We start from the raw sequence: 26,264 nt of genomic DNA, 5'->3' as shown, positions 1-26,264 counted from the left end.
GGACAGGAGATAAAGGTTAAAAATGGTAAACTTAGAAAGAATAAGGGGAATAAAAAGAAACCTTTAAGGAAATACAAGAAGAAAAGGCAACGTCGGATAATTTTTCGAAATTCTCTGACCACACCGGAGAAAGAAGTGATTGTTTTAGATCTTTCTTTTATACCCGCTAATGTGGATGTTGAGATGGAAGTGAACCCCCCCATTTCTACCTTTTTTAATGTGGAAAGTGAATTGTGTCCATTAACATCTTTGGATGGTCTCCCACAAAGGGGGGGCCCCCTCCCTAGTCTGTCATTCTCGACTAGGATTGGAGGTTCCATCCAACATCCATCGGGGGCTCTGAATCCTCTGGCCTCTCCTTTCTTAGTAGCTGCTGAGAGGGGAGATCGCCATGTTCCGGATCGCCCCGTAATAGCTGTAAAAGCTCCAGTGGAAACTCTTGAGTTAGACTTCTTACCTCTTTTTGACGGGGACTTGCTCTTAAATAGAGCTTGGCTCCTTAAACGTTTCTATGAGATAGAAAGTCTCCGTCATATCCAAACTAGGGACATAGAGTTAGTTTCCCTATTTTGTGAAGTTAAGGTAACGAGTATAAGGGTCAAATTTTATTCACCTATCATTGTAAATTTGATATTAGGGCAAGCTGAGCACTTTCAACGTACAGGTATTGATATTCTCCCGATTTTCAAACGTGATAATACAAACCTGTTTTCTGGGGAGGTACTCAGAGGAGAGGAGCCAAGCGGGGCAGCCTCTCCCTTTAGAGACCTGAGGATTTCGGTATCTAAGGGAAAACGCTCGGTCTCCCAAGTAAAGCCACTTCCGCTGTCTCAGAATTCTTCCATGTCTGAGGACAACAATCGGTGGAACTGACTACAAAGTGCCCTATCTACAAGAACCAAAGATAATCCCAGATTGTTTCAACATCTTTAACACCTCATTAAATATTATTTCCTGGAATGCGGCAGGGATTCACAGTAGCCCAGAGAAATTTGAGTTTTTATATTCCCTGGGAGCTGATGTGATCTGTTTACAGGAAACGTGGTGTATTAATACGTTGAAGGTTTCTAAGGACTATTATGCCCTGGAAGTGCCCGCGGTCCCTTCTAAGAAAGGCCATGCTAGGGGGGGCATTGCTTGTTTACTTTCAAATAAATTGCAATGGAGATTCTCTCACTATATTGATCCAAGCAAATTGTTCCATGCTATAACCATTGATAATTTGTTGAACAACGGCATAAAATCCCCTATTGTGATTTTGAATGTTTATATTCCTCCTGAGGAGTGTTTTAATGAGATTTTAAAGCAGGTATTTCAATATATTGTCTTGATTAAGAATGTTCCATCTCCTCCGGAAATCATGCTGGTGGGAGACCTGAACTGCAAAATCTCCAATGTTAGTTTGGAACTCTTTAGGAATAAACCTAAGGAAGAGGCTTATTTTATTCCTCAGTCACTCTTCCCCGATAAATTAGTGACAAATAAACGTGGGAAGATTTTGCTAAATGAATTAGCGGCCGTCGACGGTCTCATATTAAATGGGAGATTACCGTCGGATGTGCCTGCTAAATTTACTCATAAGTCTCCCTTTGGGTCTTCTATCCTAGATTATGTAGTCACGGACTACGGTTTGTTCCCTTCTATTCTGGACCTTAAGGTCATAGCTACCCCTTTGAGTGATCATAGCATATTGTTGGTAACTTTTTCTTTAAAACCTTTGACAATCGCACCTTGGTCTATGCATGGTAGGGATGTGGCCTTCCATGTTTCTTCTGGAAGGTGCTTTTGGAATCCTTCTGCCATTAATGGGGTGCAGGATTTTTTATCCAATACACTATTAGTTTTAGATGAGTGGCGTGGGAATGAAATGGTTTACTTGGCAGAATTTATGCGAAAAATTACCTCGTATGCAAAAAGAAAGAAAATGCCCCGTCCCAAAAACGGAGTGGTAGTTCCTAGCATTTTGCATAGCTTGAATGTGGAAATAAACAAATTGGTCCGTGAACAATACCTTGACAGAGTCAGGGATCGTGGAAAAGAAATTTCCAGGTTAAAAAGAAAGAGAAGTAGACTCCGGCAAAAAATAAAAAAGGAAGGGGAGGATAAGGTATGGATTAGCCTGAGGGAGGCAGTTGTGCATGGCAGGATCAGAGAATTTTGGGCAATAATCGGTAGGGGGTGTGGCTCTCGAGTAAGCCCATCTCCTATCGCTATAGCGGAAGATGTTTGGACCACCTATATTCGAGATCTCTATTCAGGGAATGGGAGTTTAATTATTGATATTACCAACGGTGCTACCATCTGTAATGATTTTGACAGCGGTGTTACCTCTGTGGGTCTTTGTAATTGCCCCGCCGAAAAAGAAATCGAGACGGCGATAAAAACTATGCGCGTCTCCGGGGCAATGGGCCCAGATGAACTCCCAATGACGGTCTTGAAATCCGATCCTGTAAGGTGGAGCAAAATCCTGTATCCGCTGTATAGAGCCTGTTTTTTGTCCAAAATGGTACCCCCCTCCTGGAGGGGAAGTATCTTGGTCCCTATTTTTAAGAAGGGTACCAGGGATAATCCTAGCAACTACTGTCTGATTGCGCTCCTCGACTCCATCGGAAAGGTATTTGCGAAATGTATTCTAACATTCCTCTCCGATTGGGTTGAGGAGAACAATATTTTGCCAATAGAACAGACTGGTTTCGGCAGGTACCACGGTACGCTAGACAACCTTACAGCCCTTCATGTGGTAACAAATAAGTATGTGCAGGTGAGAGGAGGCGTTGTGTATGCTGCCTTTATTGATTTCTCCACAGCGTTCGATAAAGTTGATCGCGGAACGCTGTGGAGAAAATTGGCAGCGTTTGGGCTCCCACACTATTTGTTGGAGTTGGTGAAGGCAATACACACAGAGACCTGGTGCAGGGTTTTGCTGGGGGGTGAAAGGGGGTTATCTGATACAATTTTAACTTCGAATGGCCTTAAACAAGGCTGTTTATTGGCTCCCCTTTTGTTCTCCTTATATACGGCAGACTTACCTGCCGCCCTGGCTGCCGGAGAGGGCTTTGCCCCGGTGGTTGGGGGGGCACCGATTTCATGCATGATGTACGCCGATGATGTTCTCATCCTTGACCTAACACCTAAGGGATTAGCAAATCGGCTCCATGCTTTGCACTCTTTTGCGGTAGCCCATGCCATGAAGATTAACATTACCAAAAGTAAAGTCATGTGTATAGCTGGCAGGAAGAGGTGCCGATCTGTAGATTATGGTTGGTTCATAGGGGATCAAAAACTGGAGGTGGTAAAGTTTTACACTTTTCTAGGGAAAATTGTTACAGCTAACTTGAGTGAGAAGCTCCATATTGAGCATTGTACATGCAAAGCTATTGCCCATGGCAAAGGTTTAAATGCCCTGTGAGAAGTTGGCCTGGTAAGGGATGTTTCCAATTCTGGAACCACCTACTACCTGACCAAACAATCCCCTTATGGTGTCTGGTTGTAAGTCAACCTTATTAGACAAGCTATCCTAGGGGTAGCATGGACTAAGCAGCCTAAAGGCTTAACTTAAGAGGTCGTGTTAAGCGAGCTGTTTTACCACATACAATCCTGTAATACCAAATGAAAGGACACCACACAAGTATATATTATAAAAATATATGTGTTTATTACTAAAAACAATCCCCAGTATTCTTTATGAATAAAGGGGCACAAGCGTTAAATCAAAAGCACTGTTTAAACATACAAAGTTGCACAATTATGGATGAGGGCAGGGGGCCACTCAAACCATATACTAAACAAGTGGTATAAGAGAGGCCACTCGAACAGTGGTTAGGCCTAGGGCCTAGGGAATCGCTGGGAGCAGTCAGGACAAGCAATGCTGAAGTCGGGAATGGCCCTCGGGATTCGGGAGATGTGCGGAAAGCGCACGCATGCACCAATGTTAACCAATGGTGCGTAAAAGTCAAATAGTTAAAGTTTAAGGACACTTCCGCTGAACCTAGAGGAACAAAACTTAACACACAGACCCTAGAGGTGTGCACCAGTGTGGGAACACCGGCGGAGCAAAGTTACCTCACCCACAGGAAGTGGGTGCACAGGGTCGAAGTGGCGTCGGGTTTTGACACGCAGGCTCTTGGTGCTTGAAGCTGAAAGGGCTGCAGGCAGGGTGAAGACGAAGTGTCCGGTGGAGTCCAAGGGTGGACTCAAGTTGTAGAGTACCTGAAAGCAGAGGGGACAGAGTCTGGGTCACTCAGCAGTGACCAGGGTGGAACCAGGACGGAACCAGGCAATGTCGGGCGCAATCAGGTGGTCGTCGAGGTGCTTCTCTTCGCTGTCACGTGGGCTCTGGGGCATCTGCGACGTCCAGGAGCAGGTCACGATCTGTCCCACGCAGGCTCTCACCGTCGGTGCAGTCGGCTTCCGGTTTGGAGCAAACAAGCCTTGGTAAGAGCAATCCACGCGGGATTGGAAGATGGCGTCTCACTCGGACCAGGAAGGTCAGAGTCGGGGCTCCCTTTCAGGGGAGCTGGTGTGGATCTGGAGCAACCAGAATCACGAGTCTTCTTTTGTAGTTCGTCGGCACAGGGACCACAAGCCAGCTGGCAAGTGACCGGGCCAACGCGTTGAGCCAAATCGTGCCAAAGGGCCCCACGCAGCACTCGTCGAGTGTGGAGGGCTGAACTTCGGCTCAGGAGTAGCTCAGGGTGGGGGCGTCTCAAACCCCGGTGTACAGCTTCGAGGGTCACTCGTGGGCTGCACGGTCAGCGTCTCGTGGTCACTTCAAGATGGCGTGCCCCACGCTTCCGGTCGCCTCCACGGGTCTCAGCTTTGCAGGGACTGTGGATCGGGCTGTTAGAAGCTGGGCAGGCTTGATCTCGTCGATCTCAGTCGCTCGAGTTCCGGCGGGAACTGCAACTAAGTAGACGTCGAGGGCTGGATGGTGCCTGCTGCTGCAGGGTGGTCACTCCTTGACCACAAGGGAGATTCTTCGGGCTTCCACGTTGAGATGGAGGGCGAAGGGTCCAGAATATCGTTTCAAATGTTTCTTCCAGGAAATCTGATGTGCATTGGCACTGCTCCCACTCTTATTCGAATCTGGTGGGCGTGATTACCTGCTAGGTCCCCTCCTATGGGTGGGACCCAGGAAGTGGGTGGATACACCCCCTTCCTTTGATCCAGGCCGCCCTGGCACGAGGGCTGGAGTGCCCCAGAACCGGTTTGGCCGGATTATGCAAGGGGCAGCCTTGTGCGCCCCAGGCAGTGTCTGGTTTCTTTCAAACCTCCCTGCTACAATACACTATCTCCTGTCTGGAGGGCGGTGACACCCTCCTGTGACAGGAAACCCTTTGTCCAGGACCCCCTTGACTGGGTTTCGGTCAGCTCCAGGGGTCCAGACATTTGTCTGTGGCAGAGGCATCCATTTTGTGGATCTTAAGGCCTTTGGAGAAATCAACCGCATTAAAGTGAAGTAACATGTCTTACCCCTCTAGAGGGGTGGAATGCCATCCCCGTCGCCAGAACTGGCGAGGGGATGGTATTCCAAAGCGTATGACACCTTACACGACATGTTTTGATAAAGCCAAACCAGAGTTGCTAAATAACCGCGAGGATTATAAGGCACTTAATAGTATATGGTATGGCATTATCCTGAAACAGCTTAGGGATTTGTTCCCGACGGCTGCAGACAGGCTCAGCTCATGCTAGAGCTCCATCTCACATAAAAACCATGCACCCAGCCTCCAGGATTGGTGAGGCCTGTCTATAGGAGTGGCTCACAGGTTTACATGTGTCCAGATATAGGTTTAGACATAGGTATACTATATCTAAGCAAGGGGTGTGTACACCACCTTACCCCAGCTGAGTGATCAGCCAGTTGTGTCAATTTAAGAACCAGCCAGGGGTGGCAAAAGATATGCTGCAGCCCCTGGTAGGCCTTAGTGGCTCCTGTGCCCTGTGCACCTATAGTGCATTCTACAGGGGCTGACAAGGAGTCCATTTCCAATTGGTATGTACCTAGGGTACATGGAATCCATTTTACAGAGAGAGCAGATGGCCTGGGGCCCTGATTAGCAGGGAACCAGGTCAACTAAGTCAAAAAACCAGCTAAACACAGGCAAAAAAATCTGGGGTAACCATAGTCAGGTAGCCACCTTCCTACATAACCCCCCCCCAAACGAAAGGAGATAAGGCTATCCTTGGCCAGGTAAGCCTATATTGCCTGAGTGGCCATATAAGGAAGTACCTGCACTAGCATGGGTACCCCCTGTCTCATGGTCCACTAAGCAGTCCCTCACCCTTTGGGTATTAGAGGGTCTCCACCATAGGGAATCACTACCTTGGGTGTGTTTATGCAAAGTTAAAGGCTGGTTTGGATATGGAGTATTGAAGTTAGGCTCTACTAAGTTAGGGCTTGGCTTCCTCCAATTATCTTCCACCAGGTGTGCCTTTCTTTCTTTAACTGAGTTGCACTGTGCTCTCAGGGTCAGCCTCTGGCTACCTAAAGCTGGAGGCTGGGTCCCTCTGTTTGGCTTGCTGGAGGGACAGTTCAGGTTTGGGCCCCTTGGGTCCCAGGTTTGGCTGTGCCCAACAGAATCCATCTGGGGGAGGTCCCTAACTGTTTTTAAGGGGGCTCCCTCAGGAGTTTTTAAAGTTTTCACCTTACTAGGGCTACTAGTTTTGGTGCACCTAACCTTTTGATGGGGGGGCTTTATTTGACAGGGGGTCCTCTGGGTCTCACTGTCCTTCTTGTCCTCTGCAGCCCTGGGCTGGCTAAGGCAAGGGAGAGAGGGGCAGGTTACCTGCTCCAGACTGGGTCCCACCTGAGAAGGGTCCACTGACATCAGAGGTTCTGTCAGGCTAGGCCCAACCACCTCTGGGGCAGTTTCTTCATCAGGGGTAAGATCAGTTCCCTGAGGAGGCTGATCCTGTCCTAAAGTCTGGTGAGGGGGAGATTTCTCTTCCTCCTCCATGCTCTCAGTTTGTGTGGAGTTATCCATCATTTCAGGTTTCACAACACACGTGTCAGTTTGAGTTTGGGCTGTGGCCATCACAGCCCCACCAACCTTTTCAGGAGGAGACTCAGTTTGGGTTTCTGCTGTTATCATAACAGCTTTGCTATTCTGTTCAGGAAGAGCTTTTGCTAAAGATGGGGCAGGGAGTATCTCCGCCCTACCAACCTTTTCAGGAAGGACATCTTGAATTGGGGCTGTAGCCATTACAGCCCCACTAACCTTTCCATTGGAATTTACCATTCTAGAATGGATTTCCTGTTCAACCCCAGCCCAGGCTGAGATTTCTAAATCATTACCCAGTAGACAGTCTACAGGCAAGTTTGGGGACACTGCCACTCTCTTTGGGCCAGTGACACCTCCCCAGCTGAGACTTACTACTGCCATGGGATGATTTGTTTGGATGCCATCAATGTTTATTACCTGGTATGTGGCACCAGGTAAAAGTTGCTTAGAGGGGACTATGCCATCAGCCACCATGGTGATGCTAGCCCCTGTGTCTCTAAAAGCTTCAACTCTTAAACCATTGATGATGGGTTCTTGTCTATACTTGCTCAAAGTATTTGGGCAAGCAGAGAAGTTGGCAAACCCCATGCCAGCCTCATAAACAAGATCATTGGGTGATGGGGACCTGGATAGGCCAGGGTCCACCTGATTTCCAAAAGTAAACCCACCCAGATTCCTGGGTGTGCTTCCACTTCCTGGGGGATTACTGCTGACAGTAACAGGAGGTGTTGAAGCTGGCTTTGGAGGTATATTTTCTTTATTGTTATTCTTGGGACAACAGCTGTCTGTTTTGTAATGCCCCACCTGTTTACAGGGATAACAATAGGGTTTTTTCTCAGTTGAAGAAGTGTCTTGGGACCCACCCCCATCCTTGGAGTTTTGGGGCCCTGGGGAAGTCTTTTCTTTACTTTTATCCCCACCCTTATCTTGAGGCTTGGTAGACTCCTTCTTCTGGTTACTGTCCTGATTCTTAGGCCTAATCCTGGTTCTGACCCATTTGTCTGCCTTCTTTCCCAATTCTTGGGGAGAGGTCAGATCAGAGTCTACCAGGTGCTGGTGTAAGAGCTGGTTCTGACAATTACTTAGGATCTGCTCCCTCATAATCAAATTATACAATCCTGTAAAGTCATGTACTTTGCTGCCATGTAGCCAACCCTCCAGAGCCTTAGTAGCACAATCTACAAAATCAGTCCAGTCCTGAGTCTGTGTCTTCTGGGTGTCTCTGAACTTGAACCTGTACTGTTCAGTGGTTAAGCCAAACCCATCTATCAGAACACTCTTCAGGACTTTGTAATTGTTTGCATCCTCATGTCTGACAGTGAGGAGCTTGTCCCTCCCTTTCTCTGAAAAGGAGTACCATAAGATTGCTGCCCACTGTTCCTCAGGAACCTGCTGTACCATGCAGGCTCTCTCAAGAGCAGTCATCCATTTGTGGATGTCATCCCCTTCTTTGAAGGGGGGCACAATCTTTGTCAGGTTTCTACTATCATAGGACCTGGGTTTCTCTTTAGGAATATTGCTGCCACCAGTGGCATCTAAGCCACACAATTTCTGCTCTCTTGCCAAGGCAAGTTTAGCTTGGGCCATGCTAAGTTTAGCTTGAGCCAAGGCTACCTCCTCCCTCTCTATTTGGAGTTGGACAGCCCTCATTCTGGCCCTATGCTCAGCTTTCTGAGAAGCACTCATGCCTCTCTCTGATTCCCTGGAGGCACTAGAAAGATGGGAGTCCCCTGAGGGAGATCTCACTCTTCTGTTGCCTGGGAGAATCACATGTTGGGTTCTGGGGAGGTGCTGGCCCTCTCCATTCCCCAGTAGGTCCAAGTTGGCCTGGCTAAGCCTACCAACTGGAACCTGGCTACCCTGATCCTGTACTTCTAAGTCCTCAACCTCTGAGTCCTCATCCAAGTCATCATCATCCTCCTCTTCAGGGGGATCAACTGCAGGGGGGTTCCCTCCAGTTCCTGTATCTAGGGAAGCTGCTTTTGCCTTCTCTAAGTCATCCTGTTCTAGGAGTTCTACCAGGATTAGGCAGGTGGGGCTTCTGCCCCTTTTTAACCCTCTTGCTTTGCACAAGGCAATCAAGTCTCTGCGGGTTAGTTTGTCATATCCAAAAGTTGCCTGGGTAGGGTCAACTGTCACAGGACTAGACCCTGAGGCCTTTCCTGTGTCAGACATGGTTACTAGTGAGGTGTAAGTGGTGCACTTACCTACACTAAGTGTTTTCCTACTGGACCTTGCTAGTGAGTTGTAGTCAGGGGTGTGCTACTCCCTTCAACCTACAACTACTAAGTTCAGTAGAACTTAATATGCTAAGCTTTTGATTTTATATGTACCTAGAGGTACTTGATGTGATCTTTCAATTTGATATAAAGATTGCAATGGTAAAACAACAGCAAGCTCAAATCCGCACCGCTGCTCACCAATGTGAGAAGTTGGCCTGGTAAGGGATGTTTCCAATTCTGGAACCACCTACTACCTGACCAAACAATCCCCTTATGGTGTCTGGTTGTAAGTCAACCTTATTAGACAAGCTATCCTAGGGGTAGCATGGACTAAGCAGCCTAAAGGCTTAACTTAAGAGGTCGTGTTAAGCGAGCTGTTTTACCACATACAATCCTGTAATACCAAATGAAAGGACACCACACAAGTATATATTATAAAAATATATGTGTTTATTACTAAAAACAATCCCCAGTATTCTTTATGAATAAAGGGGCACAAGCGTTAAATCAAAAGCACTGTTTAAACATACAAAGTTGCACAATTATGGATGAGGGCAGGGGGCCACTCAAACCATATACTAAACAAGTGGTATAAGAGAGGCCACTCGAACAGTGGTTAGGCCTAGGGCCTAGGGAATCGCTGGGAGCAGTCAGGACAAGCAATGCTGAAGTCGGGAATGGCCCTCGGGATTCGGGAGATGTGCGGAAAGCGCACGCATGCACCAATGTTAACCAATGGTGCGTAAAAGTCAAATAGTTAAAGTTTAAGGACACTTCCGCTGAACCTAGAGGAACAAAACTTAACACACAGACCCTAGAGGTGTGCACCAGTGTGGGAACACCGGCGGAGCAAAGTTACCTCACCCACAGGAAGTGGGTGCACAGGGTCGAAGTGGCGTCGGGTTTTGACACGCAGGCTCTTGGTGCTTGAAGCTGAAAGGGCTGCAGGCAGGGTGAAGACGAAGTGTCCGGTGGAGTCCAAGGGTGGACTCAAGTTGTAGAGTACCTGAAAGCAGAGGGGACAGAGTCTGGGTCACTCAGCAGTGACCAGGGTGGAACCAGGACGGAACCAGGCAATGTCGGGCGCAATCAGGTGGTCGTCGAGGCGCTTCTCTTCGCTGTCACGTGGGCTCTGGGGCATCTGCGACGTCCAGGAGCAGGTCACGATCTGTCCCACGCAGGCTCTCACCGTCGGTGCAGTCGGCTTCCGGTTTGGAGCAAACAAGCCTTGGTAAGAGCAATCCACGCGGGATTGGAAGATGGCGTCTCACTCGGACCAGGAAGGTCAGAGTCGGGGCTCCCTTTCAGGGGAGCTGGTGTGGATCTGGAGCAACCAGAATCACGAGTCTTCTTTTGTAGTTCGTCGGCACAGGGACCACAAGCCAGCTGGCAAGTGACCGGGCCAACGCGTTGAGCCAAATCGTGCCAAAGGGCCCCACGCAGCACTCGTCGAGTGTGGAGGGCTGAACTTCGGCTCAGGAGTAGCTCAGGGTGGGGGCGTCTCAAACCCCGGTGTACAGCTTCGAGGGTCACTCGTGGGCTGCACGGTCAGCGTCTCGTGGTCACTTCAAGATGGCGTGCCCCACGCTTCCGGTCGCCTCCACGGGTCTCAGCTTTGCAGGGACTGTGGATCGGGCTGTTAGAAGCTGGGCAGGCTTGATCTCGTCGATCTCAGTCGCTCGAGTTCCGGCGGGAACTGCAACTAAGTAGACGTCGAGGGCTGGATGGTGCCTGCTGCTGCAGGGTGGTCACTCCTTGACCACAAGGGAGATTCTTCGGGCTTCCACGTTGAGATGGAGGGCGAAGGGTCCAGAATATCGTTTCAAATGTTTCTTCCAGGAAATCTGATGTGCATTGGCACTGCTCCCACTCTTATTCGAATCTGGTGGGCGTGATTACCTGCTAGGTCCCCTCCTATGGGTGGGACCCAGGAAGTGGGTGGATACACCCCCTTCCTTTGATCCAGGCCGCCCTGGCACGAGGGCTGGAGTGCCCCAGAACCGGTTTGGCCGGATTATGCAAGGGGCAGCCTTGTGCGCCCCAGGCAGTGTCTGGTTTCTTTCAAACCTCCCTGCTACAATACACTATCTCCTGTCTGGAGGGCGGTGACACCCTCCTGTGACAGGAAACCCTTTGTCCAGGACCCCCTTGACTGGGTTTCGGTCAGCTCCAGGGGTCCAGACATTTGTCTGTGGCAGAGGCATCCATTTTGTGGATCTTAAGGCCTTTGGAGAAATCAACCGCATTAAAGTGAAGTAACATGTCTTACCCCTCTAGAGGGGTGGAATGCCATCCCCGTCGCCAGAACTGGCGAGGGGATGGTATTCCAAAGCGTATGACACCTTACACGACATGTTTTGATAAAGCCAAACCAGAGTTGCTAAATAACCGCGAGGATTATAAGGCACTTAATAGTATATGGTATGGCATTATCCTGAAACAGCTTAGGGATTTGTTCCCGACGGCTGCAGACAGGCTCAGCTCATGCTAGAGCTCCATCTCACATAAAAACCATGCACCCAGCCTCCAGGATTGGTGAGGCCTGTCTATAGGAGTGGCTCACAGGTTTACATGTGTCCAGATATAGGTTTAGACATAGGTATACTATATCTAAGCAAGGGGTGTGTACACCACCTTACCCCAGCTGAGTGATCAGCCAGTTGTGTCAATTTAAGAACCAGCCAGGGGTGGCAAAAGATATGCTGCAGCCCCTGGTAGGCCTTAGTGGCTCCTGTGCCCTGTGCACCTATAGTGCATTCTACAGGGGCTGACAAGGAGTCCATTTCCAATTGGTATGTACCTAGGGTACATGGAATCCATTTTACAGAGAGAGCAGATGGCCTGGGGCCCTGATTAGCAGGGAACCAGGTCAACTAAGTCAAAAAACCAGCTAAACACAGGCAAAAAAATCTGGGGTAACCATAGTCAGGTAGCCACCTTCCTACATGCCCTATACCATGCAACGGGGAAACGGCACTTTCCTAGTTTATTGGAAGTATTTAGATCCAAAATCCCTGCTACAATACTATATGGTATCGAACTAATTGATATGGGAAAATGGGACTTTTGCCATAAGATCGAGGGGAAGCTCCTAAGATCTCTCTCTTCCTTAAACACTGCGTGCTCGCTGGCAGCCTGCAGACTCGACTTCGGCCTTAGGAGTAGTTGGGTCCAGGGAGTATGTGCCCTTGTAAGATGGGTGGCTTGCCTTGCTAGAGCTGAAGTAGGGACAATGAGAGCCCTCGTCAGAAATGAATTGTTGGGTAATTTTAAAGAGTTTTCTCAACTTGTTTGTAATTTTAGAAAAGCTGTATCTTTGCTAAATTTAGATGAAACTACGCTTTTCCTGTATTCTCCATCACAGTTAAAGTCGGTGTTGAAAGCAGCGTCATGGGACCTATGTTTTCTCTCTGATAAAAAATCAATTTGTGAAAAAAGGCATGTAGTTCACCTCCTTGACTCTTATCAGTTGAAACAACCTCAACCCTATGTTTTATGGTCCCTTCCCCATGGTATACGTAGATTTTGGTTTCTCCTACGCTACGATTTAATACCTCTTAACCAATTGTTATCTAAAAGGAATGGTTCATCTCCTCTGTGCAATCTATGTAAAGTGAACATTCAGGACTGTATGCATGTGTTACTGATCTGCCCTGCACTCCGTAAATTGCGCGGCAGATGGCTAAAAACGATCTGTCTTCGTTTGGGCATAGTTACATTGAATGGCTTCCTTTCTGCACTTTACTGTCCTCCCAATGAAATGTTCTGCTTTCATATTTTTAATTTTTTTAAAGGCTTCCTTGTTATTTATTAATGAGTTCTGGGAGTTGTTTTGAGGGTCTGACTCTGTGTAGTTTCTGGGCACATGTTAGTATTGTATTTACTTTAGGGTTCTCAAATGGTATATGTTTCGTGTTTGTTATTGCTTCCTGTGTAAATGTATTTGCTGTGTTTGGAAGTTTGTACACTTTTATGTGGCCCTCTTGTGAGAGCCAAAATCATAATAAATAAAATTGAATCTGTACAATAGAACGCAATTGGGACTGACCGTGTTGTAACAACAGTAAGTCTTGCGATATTATGTCGATTGCTGAAGACACAATGGACAGAGTCATTAACCCATTGTCCACTACAGAAAGTGATTTTTCCAAATTAATACGGTCAATTTCCCGTATACTTTCTGCTGTCTCAATTTGAGTAACCTTCCAGGCCTCGTTGTATGCTGCATATACAGAGGCTGCTATGAAACGTTTCTGACGCTGTTTGCGCGGTCCCATAATGAAATCACGCAAGTCAGCACCATCAGTAAGTAAAGTTAGGTGTTGCTTAATTTCTGCCAGTGTGGAAGTTTGTAGCCATTGAAGGCATAATTTGCCCACACTGTAGGTGGTTATTATTCCTGGGTGTTGTCTTTGGGAATATCTAGGGTCTGGCCTGGTCATTTTGAACCCCTATGTTTTGTTCAGGAATCTGTCTTGACAGTTATTAGTATCTGTGGGCCAGATCAACCACTTTTTCCAATCTGGATGTGTTCTGTTTTGGTTTAATACATCATTTACGTCTATCTCTTCATCTGTAGAGCTATTGCTGTTCATTGTTGGTTTTGGAATAGACGGTTTATTTAAGTCTTTGATTTTGGCTAAGCCAAGACAGGTAGTTTGTTGAACAGTGTCATTTAAAAATATAATTTGTTCTGGGATCATGCAGGCTCTAAACAAAGATTCTATACCCTGTACTTGCCATTCTTTTGTACCCCAAACACTCTTTACTTCAACATTTTTGTCCCAATAATCAAAACCAAAAGTATTCATTTGTTCAAAGAATGAGTCTGAATATATCAATTTCGTGTTTGTTATCATGGTCTTTGTCCCTGTCTTATTTGACAATTTGAAATAAAATGTTTCAGCATTACTTATGTTAAAACCTGAAAAGTATGAATATTTGTCGTAAACTGTTCTTGAGCTTCCTTTTGGAGGTGTTGCACAATGTTCCCATTGATTATAGTTTAAAACATTTCTAGGTTGTGCAGATCTATGTAGAAAATGGTTACCATAGTGGTTATAACAGTACATACTATCATAATTTGTAGAACCCTGCAAATAATCATGTTTGGTAAATTTAGCAGACATCACTAAGTCAGACATCATATTATTTATACTTTCAAAGTCCCAATCATCAGCAAATGAGCTTGGTTTTACAAAGTCACTCAACGAGATCTTAATTTGGTGTGGATATTTCAGGATTTCAACTGGACCATAGATTTCGTAGTCAGTGTTGTCCCATGCTACCCCACCCGGTATAGGATTGGCTGTGAAGTTGACTGAAGAAAGTTCTCTTTTCTCGACGTGTGAAGATGTGTGTGGTTTGAGGATCAAGTTGATTTTCTGACTTGCTGTGTCCATTTTAGCATATTTTCCCTCAATGAAGCGTCCCAAAGTTAGTATCATGATGAGCCAAAGTATGAGGATAAATGCACCAAAACCCACCCAAAATTCAATCCATGGAGAAATCAGATATGTTTCTTTCAGTTGTTTCAAAAGTACTTTAACTTTATCTTTAAAGGTTTTTGTTGATGGCTGTGTTTTTGATTCAGTGAAGCCTTCAGAGGAATCATCGAAGTTTATGAAGTAGCCGGATGCAGTTCTGTCAATTGTTCCAATTGCTTCAGGATTACTGTTTCTTGCATAGTCGTTTGTTACTTCATTATAGGTTGGTGTGTCTCTGCTAAATGTTTTTATTTGGGTTTTCAGAGGTCTATGTTCCATTGCAGTGTTGCATAGTCCTTGTTGTCTATCTGTAGGCGTTTCGAATGTGATCAGCCTCTTAGATTGAACCTCTGTGTTTGTAGCAAACCTTGGTGTTCTGCTACTTATCGGGAGTCCACTTGGCCTACTATTTGTTATCGGCCACATGATTGTGGTTTTACCAGGTCGATGGATACAACTCGGTTCTCCTTTTTACCAGCAAGCGGCGGTAGTACAACTGATCTTGTCCCGTTGACAGACAAGACAGGAACTGCTTTTCTGTAAGAAGGCCCAAATTCCTTCTTTACCGCGATCTTTTCTCTGACTAGATCCCCGACTTTTGGAATCCAGACAGGTCTTGCTGGGACAGGTGGTGGCTCTTCAGTGGTTGTTGGCTGCTGTTTCAACTTTATGTTGCTCAGGTCTTTTCTTGTTTCATTTAAGTCCTGCAAAATAGCCAAACGATCTTTGATATCAAAGCTTTTTTCCTTTACCACTGAAGTTTGACTATCGAGGTCTAAGACTAACATCCTAGTTCCAAATAATAATTCGTACGGACTGAATCCCTTCAGAGAATTTCTTGGCAGGTTATTTAGACTACGTTGGACACTTATTAGATGTTTGACCCACCCAGCTCCCGAACCTAATATCCTTTCTGTTATAGATAGCTTTATGCCTTGGTTTTTTCTTTACACCATCCCGTATCCCTCAGGAAGGAAGTGAGAAGATTCCTGCTGTGCTATGCTCATTTGGCCATGTTTCCCATCAGGCTGGAGGGCTAGAGTGAAAACAATGATCAAACGTAGCATGCTCTTAGCGTATATGCCATTTAGACTCGCAAATCTTTGTATAACAGTCCAGACGTCAGCAGAGTGCTGGTGATCTACATTATAAGTGGAAACTAGCCTGTATATGTTAATCGCACGCCTTGCTTTTTACTATTGATTTTTTCTGGAGTGAAACGACACGGTATTACACCGTTTTTCTCACCACTGCGATTTCTGTTGCAGTTTGGGCAGTTTTTTACAAACATGGTGTGATGCAGGCTCATGCCTGGCCACCAGTACCTTGATTGTAATTCTTCCAGAGAATCTTTTAGTTTGAGGTGTCTAAGACCCTCACCCATATGCGCGTCTGCAATTAACAAGTTTCTCCTGTCCATGTTTGGAATCACTCTATCCCCCACTCCAGGGATTCGAGCAAAAGGGACGGAGTTTGCATCGATTATGTATGTACAATTGAGTGGATAGTTGATCGGTAGCGCTGAGCAGTCGCCTTTTGATGACGTTTTCACCGCCAGCACAGTTTCACCGTCAATATACTTCACTGTACGCTTTTTTCTAGCAACGGAAGCCGATTTAGTTGCTACCGCTGTGGCTGTCTCAGCCAATGAATTCCCTGCAACGTGAACGCCATCACGCTGATGACTCAGTGTATGTATCACGTGAGTCTTTGGTAGTTCTTTTTGTAACAGAACTATTTGTTCCCAAAGCAGTTTTTGCTTTATTGTTGCACCTGTGTCATCTTTGTAACCGTTTTGAATCCATGTCTGCAAATCGTTGTTATATGATTTGACGCAGTAATATGAATCGGACACTATAAGTGTCGGGAATTCGCGATCTGCATTATCTAGCGCCATTTTCAATGCTATTATTTCAGTCTGTTGTTCTGAATTAGTTTCTACTGAGTGTGTTTTTGTTAATAGAGGTCTTAGTTTACCTCCACGCCACACTTCTTTTGTAATCTCACATGTGGGGTTGTATGCTTGTTCTCCCCAAACGGAGGGTTGAGCATGTCCGTCTGTATAGATTACACAAGCGTATTGTCGTAAGGGCAGAATGTCGATTGGCAGAGGGAATGTTCTTTCATATTCTAGATTTTTCAATTCCTTTAGTTCTGGATCAAAGTAGTAGTATACTTTGTCCATTGTAATTGAATTCACCCATTGTATCCATTCCGGATTCAATGTTGTTGTTGGTAAATTACACGGTGTTGTTAATGCCTCAAAGGCTGATTCTGCTGTTCTGACTGTGATACGTCTACCGTCAGCTTGATCTTTTTCTCTAGCTATTGCGGTTTGAACTGCATGAACAATGTTTTCTTTAATGCTGAATTTATTTTCAGCTTCTGTGTACAAGTGTGATTTGAATGCAATTGGTATCTTTTCTCCCTCATTAGAGGTCAGGTATGTGAATCCGCATCTTCCTGGGATGACTCGAATCACAAGATTGCATGTGTTATCACGTGTTTCTAATTTTGTTTTAATTAACATGTCTGTTTTGAAGGATCTCGAAATTTCTGTGTGTATTTGAGTCCAATTGGTTCTTTTAAAATCTTGTTTTATTAGATCATAAAGGGGCTTGACCATTTCTGCGTAATTTGCAATGTATGTTCTTCCGAAATTTAGGAAGCCTAGAATTGACTGTAGGTTTTTTAGTGTTCTAGGTGCTTGGAGTACGGCACATTTCTCTAGGAAATTGTCAGCCAACATACACTTGATAATTCATACCCTAAGAACAGGACTGTCAGATGGGCAATTCTGGATTTTTTAAAGTTGAATTTGTAACCCTCTGCTGCGAACCCAAGTATTATGGTGTTCACTCTCTTCAAGTGAGTCTCCAAGTCATCATCTGTTAAGTATATGTCGTCGACATACGATAATGCTTCGTCATCATATGTTTGTAGTAATTCTGTTACTCTCGCTGAGAATACCCACGGGCTATTCTTGTACCCCTGGGCTAACCGACAGAATTGTTTTGGAGTGCCATTTATTGAGAACGCAGACAAATATCTGCTCTCTGGTGCTATGTTTTGACAAAAGAATCCATTAGAGATGTCTAATGTTGTTTTGTATTTTTTGCGCACTATGTTATTCATTAGTGCAGCACTATGCGAGTTTTGCAACATGAGTTAAGGTGTCGGTAATCCAAAACTAGACGATATGAATTGTCTGGTTTGGAGACCGGAAACAAAGGGTTGTTCATTTGTGAGGTGCAAGTTTCAATCACCCCCTGGTATTCTAGCTGATCTAGGATTTCTTTTACCTGTTTTTTAGCTTCTTGCTTAATTGGGTACTGTCTCTGTGCAGTAGGTTGTGATTTTAACTGGATTTTGTGAGGAGGAGAGTCCTCATCCCATCCTACGTGATTTTTATATAAAGCAGGAGCTAGAGCTACCGCCCACTTTCTAGCAAGTGTATATTTTTTATGAATTGGGATATGATTTGAGAAGGCAGGCATAATTATTTCTTCGCCATGAGGGCACTCCCTGACAAACTCTGGTGGCCAGTCTTTTTCAGCTAGAAGGATGTCATAGCCCTTGGAGAGATTATCCCAAAATAGTCCCCTTATTTTTCTAGTCTTATCCCCCTCTATACGTAAAGTTATTTCATATATTTTGTGAGGTTTGCTAACTCTGGTGTCTGCAGTTTCCACTTGAAGATATTCATTCGTGTCCACTGTCTCCAGATGATTCATAAGGACTTTGCGAGCTATGCTCACTTCTGCTGCGCTGTCTAGCATTGTCTGAGCCCATTCTCCGTTTTTCAGTTGTGTCCTCAGTATTCTCGGCATTGTTAACTACCTTGATACTGGCTACCTTCTTTTTTGGAAATTGTAGTTTCTTTTTTAGATGAGCAGGTTCCTTGTCTTTGGACTTGGCGTGCTCTTCTCTTTGTTATGATCGTCCTCTTCTTTCCGATTTCTGCGAGGAAGTCTGAAAAGATTGAGAGGGACGTGTATCAATGTCTTGATATCTATCAGGCTTCTTTATATTATTCCTATTTCTAAGGTTATATCTTTTCCCAGAGGGGTCACTCTGGGGTGACCTGTGTCTTTGGTTCTGAGATTTTTCTCTTCGCCTAGGAGACCTTCCTCTGGACTGGAATTTCTTTTCTTTAGGATTGGGTTGTTTGTTTCCATCCCAGCTCTTTTTTTGTGATGTTGAATTATTATAAAAAAATATTTTTTCAGGACTTTCAATCAGTTGTGGTTTTACTGGTATTCCACCTAAACTATCTCTACCTAGTGCCTCATAGGATTTTTCTATGATTCTGGCAATCTCAGCTGGTTGGTCTGCTATATCTGTCTCCTTTAACCTCTGGCGGATCGCCACGTTTGCTGCTTCTCCCTTTATGTTGGCTAATAATATAGCCGAGACCTGCTTGAAGTCTTTTAGTAATTTCATACCAAGAGTTAAAGCGGGTTCTGGACCGTATTCGTCTTGAATTTGTTTTAGCACATCTGGTATTACCGAAATGGATGGAACACCGTGCGTTTTTGTGTAGATGGAAGCAAAGACTGTACCCCAAGTGTCACAGTCCTCCACGTGTGGTGCGATTCCCATTGGAAGACAGATAGTCAGAATCCTGTGTTTTTCTAACGGGGTGGTGTCTGGAAACACAGCCTCTATTTGGGTGATTTTTTGTGCTAACCAGAATGGTATTTGTTCCCGTTTAGCTGGTACTTTACCTAGGCAGGATTGTATGTTCTGTGGTGTAATTTTATTTGTGTTCCCCTGGTGAGGGGTCAGCTGTGGAATTTTAATTGCTGGTTGAATTGTTGAAATCCGCATCACATATTGGACTAATTGTCTATGTATTTTTATTAATTGTTTTAGTTGTACTAAAAGATCTGCTGCAGGCATTCTTTCGAAGTCTGGATGCGGTGTGTATCCGGCTAGGACCGGCCACGTTGCTCCTGGTCTACCTAAAGGACCGAGCCTGGTGATGTGATTATTATGTTTTAGGGCGCCATTAAATAAGAGCAGGTGCTCTTGAAATTTAAGTGGTACTTCCACCTCCTCGAAAGGAGTATACTCATTAGGAGGTTCCTCTGTTTTGTAATAGTGGAAGTACTTTGTTACAGCATTTGCTGCTGGAAAATGTATCCATGAATAGTATACCTCTGTCTGCCGATATTCGTGTGCCTCAATTACGAATATGACTGTGCCACCTCTAGGTGTCAGTCCATTTTCTATAAGTTTTAAAGTTATAGATTTCCTTTTGATGACCGGGATGAGTATTATATCCTGGTCAGCTTCTGGTATAGCAGTATCAGCTGCTACTATTTCAGCTGCTAATCTAACTGCCTCTCTTTCATCATCACTGTCTACCATTTTACCGACAGGAAGCTTATTTTGTTTGTTTGCAGATCAGGTTTCTTATGGAAACAAAGATTAGATGCACAATATTTTGGAACGGTGTATCCTTCAACGTTGACTAAACCAAGTACCATACATAGGAGTTTCCTCCTGCAAGGTTTGGCGGATATTACCTTTTACCCACTCCAGACGTCTTTGGAATATTATGGGAAAAAGGGGTCTGAGTGAGAAAGCACGACTGAGTTACTCTAAATGTCTTACGTTAGTTTTATCGCCCTTCCAAACGCGTTGGGCGCCATGTAGTGTAGTTCCTATTATCCCAATAGGCTCTGCGCATTGGAATAATACCTTCAATAGTATAGGCCTAGACCAGACGTTAACTAGGTCTACTACTGTCGATATTAGACTTAAAGTTTTGGGTTTGCCAGCTAGCTCAGAGTTCACTAGAAACTTTCTCGAATAGGCAAGGAGGAGTTGAACCTCCCTGGATAGATAAGAAGGGATTTAGTTTCTGACAACCATAGAACATGACAACTTTGCTCTCCCCTAATCAAGAGTGTATCTCTAGAGTCGTGTGAACAAAAGGCAATTTATTTTACTCAGTCAGTACGTGCATTCTTAGTCTCACCAGATTGTAGAGAAAAGGAAGAGACGGGCGTGTTCAATAAAAGATGTTATTTATTGATCAGTCTCTTTTCTCATACAAGAGAAATGGATCGATATTATTGCAATACTTATGGTTAAGTAAAGTGCATACATTAAAAGCAGAAGTATAAAATAATACTGTAAAAACATTGATATGGTTTCTAAGCCATATGAAGGTTTAAAATGAATAAAATGAATTACATACACGTATACATTTGACTAATCGTACTCAACTGGTGTTTCTAACTACGCCTACCCCGTGTACCTGACCTAAGCCTAATACGTGGGCGGGAATAGAAAGTTACAGTTTAAGTTAAGTTTGTTTTGCCAAGTGACTGACTAAAGAATTCTCTGCAAGGGGTTATTCAGTTCTGTACCTGGAATCTAGGATGAATTGAGGGATGGTATCTCTCATCTCTGGTCTCGATATTCCAGGCAGCCTGCGAGGGCTACCCGGAAGCGCCGGAGCTGGATTTCTCGGCAGGAGAAAAAGGCAGCTTCTCGTTCTCAGCGCGTCAAGAAGGCGGGGCTGCGCCAGCGGGGTCTGCTCTGCTCTGGGCTTCGGCAAGTCTGGCTGCTCCGATCTCGTCACCACCGCGTGTGTTTGCATAGGGCAATATCGGTAATATTTATACCTTTAAGGTGCCGAGATTGACGTAAGGATGGACATAGATACGTCAATAAGGATGTCGTACGACCAGGTCGTTAGCACATTCTTTTGCTGAAGTTCTTGGTGAAATCAAAACAATGGCCGCAGGGTTTTTCCCAGGTCTGTCATAGGTTTGATTTGTTTTGAGAACTCCGTATGCCTTATCAGGGGCTGGAGGAATATCGCTTGTCTAATTAGATGGCAAGCGTTATGACCTAATCAGATAACACGTTCCTGTGCCGTAGTGTGGCTTTATCAGATAACGGTTCCTGCATCATGGGGGTTTTCTGCCTCATGGGATGGCTGCTAGTTAACTTGTTAACCAGAATAGGGTCAGGAATAGGGGGATCGATACAGAACCTATAGGAATACATCACAATGCAACAGAACTCTGGGACCTAATCGACACTGCGTCACCTGACATCGCCTTCCTTACTGAAACATGGATGAACGCATCCTCTGCCCCTGACATCGCCATAGCCATACCGGATACTTACAAGATCATTCGAAAAGACCGCACCAATCAAACTGGAGGAGGCATCGCCATCGTCCATAGAAGCACCATCAAAATCACAACCAGCTCTGACGACAATCTTGCAACCGCCGAACATCTCCACTTTCAGATCCACACCGACCCCAGGACAACCCCTAGAGGCACCCGCATTTACAGGCCCCCAGGCACCCGATCTCAATTCAGCGACGACATCACAGACTTCGTCAGCCAGCACGCCCTCGCCTCCGAGAACTACATTCTTCTAGGAGACTTCAACTACCACCTTGAAAACATACTCGACAACAACTCCACCACCCTGCTGGACAACATGTCCAATCTCGGACTCAAACAACTTGTTGACACCCCCACTCACACAGCCGGACACACGCTCAACCCTATCTTCACCTCCAGCAAGCACATCTCCTTCGATCACACTACAGCTCTCCACTGGACGGACCACAGCTGTGTTCACTTCAGCTACAAAACCACACTGACCCACAACTGTCCACAACCCATTCCCCGGAGAAAATGGAACAAAATCACCACCGACCAACTCCTTACATCACTCAACCAAAACCCTCCCACCCTAGCAATGGACCCAGACCAAGCGGCCACCAACCCCAGGCAATGGATTACCCACAGTGCGGACGAACTACCACCCCTGGAAAAACACCAGTTGAAATCATCCAGCAAAAAGGCTCCCTGGTTCAATGATGACCTTAAAAAATCCAAGAAGACTTGCCGCACCCTGGAGAAGAATTGGAGAAAAGATCAAACCTCAGACAACATGGCCTCCCTCAAGACAGCCACCCGCAAACACCACCAACTGATTCGATCCGCCAAGAAATCAGCATTCAAGGACCGTCTCGACAACAATTCTCATAACAGCAAGGAACTCTTCAATATCGTCAAAGAATTCACCAACCCTTCCGCAGCATCCAACGACATCACTAACTCCCAAGACCTCTGCGATGCGCTATCCTCCTTCTTCTACAACAAAATTGCCGACATCCACAATAGCTTCAAGAATACTCCTAGTGACCAACCCGCCCCACCCCCTTCAGATCCCACCCCTCCAACTAACTACCTTTGCTCCTGGAACCCAATCACCACTGAAGACACCATTCGCCTCATGAATTCAATCCACTCTGGCTCACCTTCTGACCCCTGTCCCCACTACATCTTCAACAAAGCTGACTCCATCATCGCTCCCCAACTCCGCGATGTCATCAACTGCTCTTTCAACTCTGCCACCTTTCCAGAAATCTGGAAACACGCCAAACTCAACGCCCTTCTGAAAAAACCCACAGCAGACCCCTCAGAACTGAAAAACTACCGACACATATCCCTCCTACCTTTCCCGGCCAAAGTCATCGAGAAAGCCGTCAACAGCCAACTCGCAGCCTTCCTTGAATCCAACAACTCCCTGGATCCCTCACAGAACGGCTTTCGAGCCAAACACAGCACCGAAACCGCCCTCATTGCGGCGACCGACGACATCCGAGCACTCCTGGACAACGGAGAAACAGTGGCCCTCATTCTACTCGACCTCTCTGCCGCCTTCGACACTGTCTGTCACAGCACCCTCATACAACGCCTCAACAACATCGGCATACAAGGAAAAGCCTTGGACTGGATCATCTCGTTCCTAGCTGGGAGAACCCAGAGAGTCCGACTCCCCCCATTCTACTCAGAGCCCACCGAAGTCATCTGCGGCGTACCTCAAGGTTCCTCACTCAGTCCCACCCTCTTCAACATCTACATGAGTCCTCTCGCCTCCATCGCACGTCAACACAACCTCAACATCATATCCTACGCCGATGACACCCAGCTAATCCTTTCCCTCACCAAAGACCCCAACACCGCCAAAACCAATCTTCACGAAGGTATGAAAGAGGTAGCCGAATGGATGCAACAGAGCCGCCTAAAACTCAACTCAGACAAAACGGAGGTGCTCATCCTAGGATCCTCCCCCTCTGCCTGGGACGACTCTTGGTGGCCTTCCGCTCTGGGATCAGCACCCACACCCACAGACCATGCACGTAACCTTGGCTTCATTCTAGACTCCTCTCTCTCAATGTCCAGACAAGTCAACGCCGTATCGTCCTCCTGCTTCAACGTCCTTCGCATTCTCAAAAAGATCTTCCGCTGGATCCCCCTCGACACAAGAAAGACTGTCACCCATGCACTGGTCACGAGTCGACTGGACTATGGCAACACACTTTACGCCGGAACTACAACAAAATTGCAGAAAAAGCTCCAGCGCATCCAAAACGCATCAGCGAGACTCATATTGGACATCCCGCGCCAAGAGCACATCACCGGACACCTAAAAAACCTCCACTGGCTTCCCGTCAACAAAAGAATTACTTTCCGCCTCCTTACCCACGCACACAAGGCCCTCTATAATCTAGGACCCGAATGCCTCAACACCCGACTGTCCTTCTACAATCCCACCCGCCAACTAAGATCATCCAATCAAGCCCTCGCCGCAGTCCCGCGCATCCGAAAAACCACCATGGGTGGCAGATCCTTCTCCTTCCTGGCTGCCAAGACCTGGAATTCACTCCCCACCCACCTCCGCCTTACTCAGAACCACATCTCCTTCAGAAAAGAACTGAAAACCTGGCTATTCGACAAACAGTGAACCCCTCCCTCTAGCGCCTTGAGACCCTCTGGGTGAGTAGTGCGCTATATAAATGCCCGAACTTGAACTTGAACTTATTTTTGATAGAATCTTTTTGTTAATGTGAAAATAAAGACACCCCACTTCAAGAGAGGGACTTGAGAGATTGCTCCTGTGCCCACTTGGTGCTGGAAGCGCTCCCTTTAACTCGAGTTATTGGTCTCCTCCTCCTTCATTTGAGCACCACAGACTCCTCGCTTTGCATTGACAAGAAATTATGATTTATTAAGCATAGAAATTCAGAAATGAGGTAATAAGTAAATTTAATTTACCACACTATAGTAAATTTGTTGAAAACTTTGAAACCAAAATGGAACCGTTAAGGAAATTGTTAAGGCAAAAAAACGTATTTGAATGGAAGGATGAACAAGAAAAAGCTTTTGTAGATATCAAAAATGATATCGTTAACTCACCAACTTTGAAACCTTTCAGAATGGGAAAAAGATGTATCATTACCACTGATGCCAGTTTGTATGGCCTTGGTTGTGTGTTATCTCAAACAGATGGTGACACTGAGTGGAATGTGGCTTTTTCACCTAGGACGCTGAATAAAACGGAGCGCAAATATGCTGTAATTGAACGTGAGTTGCTTGCATGTGTGTGGGCTGTAGAACATTATAGAATTTACATTTGGGGCAGGAAATTTGTCCTTAGAACGGACCACAAACCTTTTGCAATGTTGGCCAAGCAAAACTAATGTTAGTCCAGATTTACTTCCATTTTACAATGTAGCAGAGGATTTATGGTGTGAGGGTGAGTTTATATTTAAAGCTGGGAAATGCATTCCACCCAGTGGAGTACAAGAAATGATTTTAAAACTAGCGCACAAAATGCATCCTGGAAGTTATTGGACAGAATGAATTATTACTTCGACCGTTTACCTTAGCCTTGAAAAAGTCTGAATATACCAACTTTGTACAGACGAAATACGTGTTGGCTGCCTTTTACGCTTGAATTTGAATAAGAAAATAAAGAAAACTACATGCACCAGTACTTTCATCGGTTTATCTTGTCTTGATACAATTGGAGATTTGCTAAATTCATCACATTGATATTACAATTCTATTGTGCATACAGTCCTGAAGTGTATAGGATATTGTTATAATTAGAATTTGGTGTGCTGTATAGACTATCTAAAATATATTACAATACCAAATTACAATATTCTTATATTAATTTGATGTGACTGTTCGCCTTAATATGCCTGCAAAGTTACATGATTCTACTAGGGCCCAGAAACATTTTATTTAGTGATGTCAATCTGCACTTTCCTGCATCTTGTAGTAAATGGAATATTGACAAACAAGTGTTATTTTCAGAAAACCGTGAATTCTGTAGCTTGTCTTTGTATCTTTGATCTGCACCTCACGGACTCCTCACATTCCTCTCGAGAGAAGATCCTGCCTCCTACTCATTAGTGTTGTTTCAGTAACTGTTTCAATCACGTCTTCATGTTTCATTGACATGTATTAGGAGAAAAGCGTATAAAAATACATTGTGTAGCATTAGAATTATATACTCCAACTTGCTTTGGGGTGGATGCTCTCGTACATTGCAAAGACAATTGTCAGTTGTTAGTTTGCTTGGCCTTTTGCTATTTTTGCATTAAATGTATGATAGATTTGTTGGCCTCCAGGTGTGTTGTGTTTTATTTTACATATCATATGCGATGACGAGGAAAATGGCAGTCCAGTATACACATTCTTCATATAAATCAACTC

At 45.4% G+C, this 26,264-nt stretch overlaps 1 protein-coding gene across 1 annotated transcript in view; it reads left to right on the top strand.

Annotated features, from left to right (window-relative positions):
* LOC144805774 (uncharacterized) overlaps window positions 1-26,264 on the top strand; it is a 399,726-nt gene that overhangs the window by 155,442 nt on the left and 218,020 nt on the right. The gene's annotated exons all lie outside the window — the stretch shown is intronic.

The sequence above is a fragment of the Lissotriton helveticus genome, assembly GCF_964261635.1.
Source record: "Lissotriton helveticus chromosome 1_1 unlocalized genomic scaffold, aLisHel1.1 SUPER_1_unloc_24, whole genome shotgun sequence".
Taxonomy (NCBI): Eukaryota; Metazoa; Chordata; class Amphibia; order Caudata; family Salamandridae; genus Lissotriton; species Lissotriton helveticus.
This window is presented reverse-complemented; position numbering and strand designations above follow the sequence as displayed.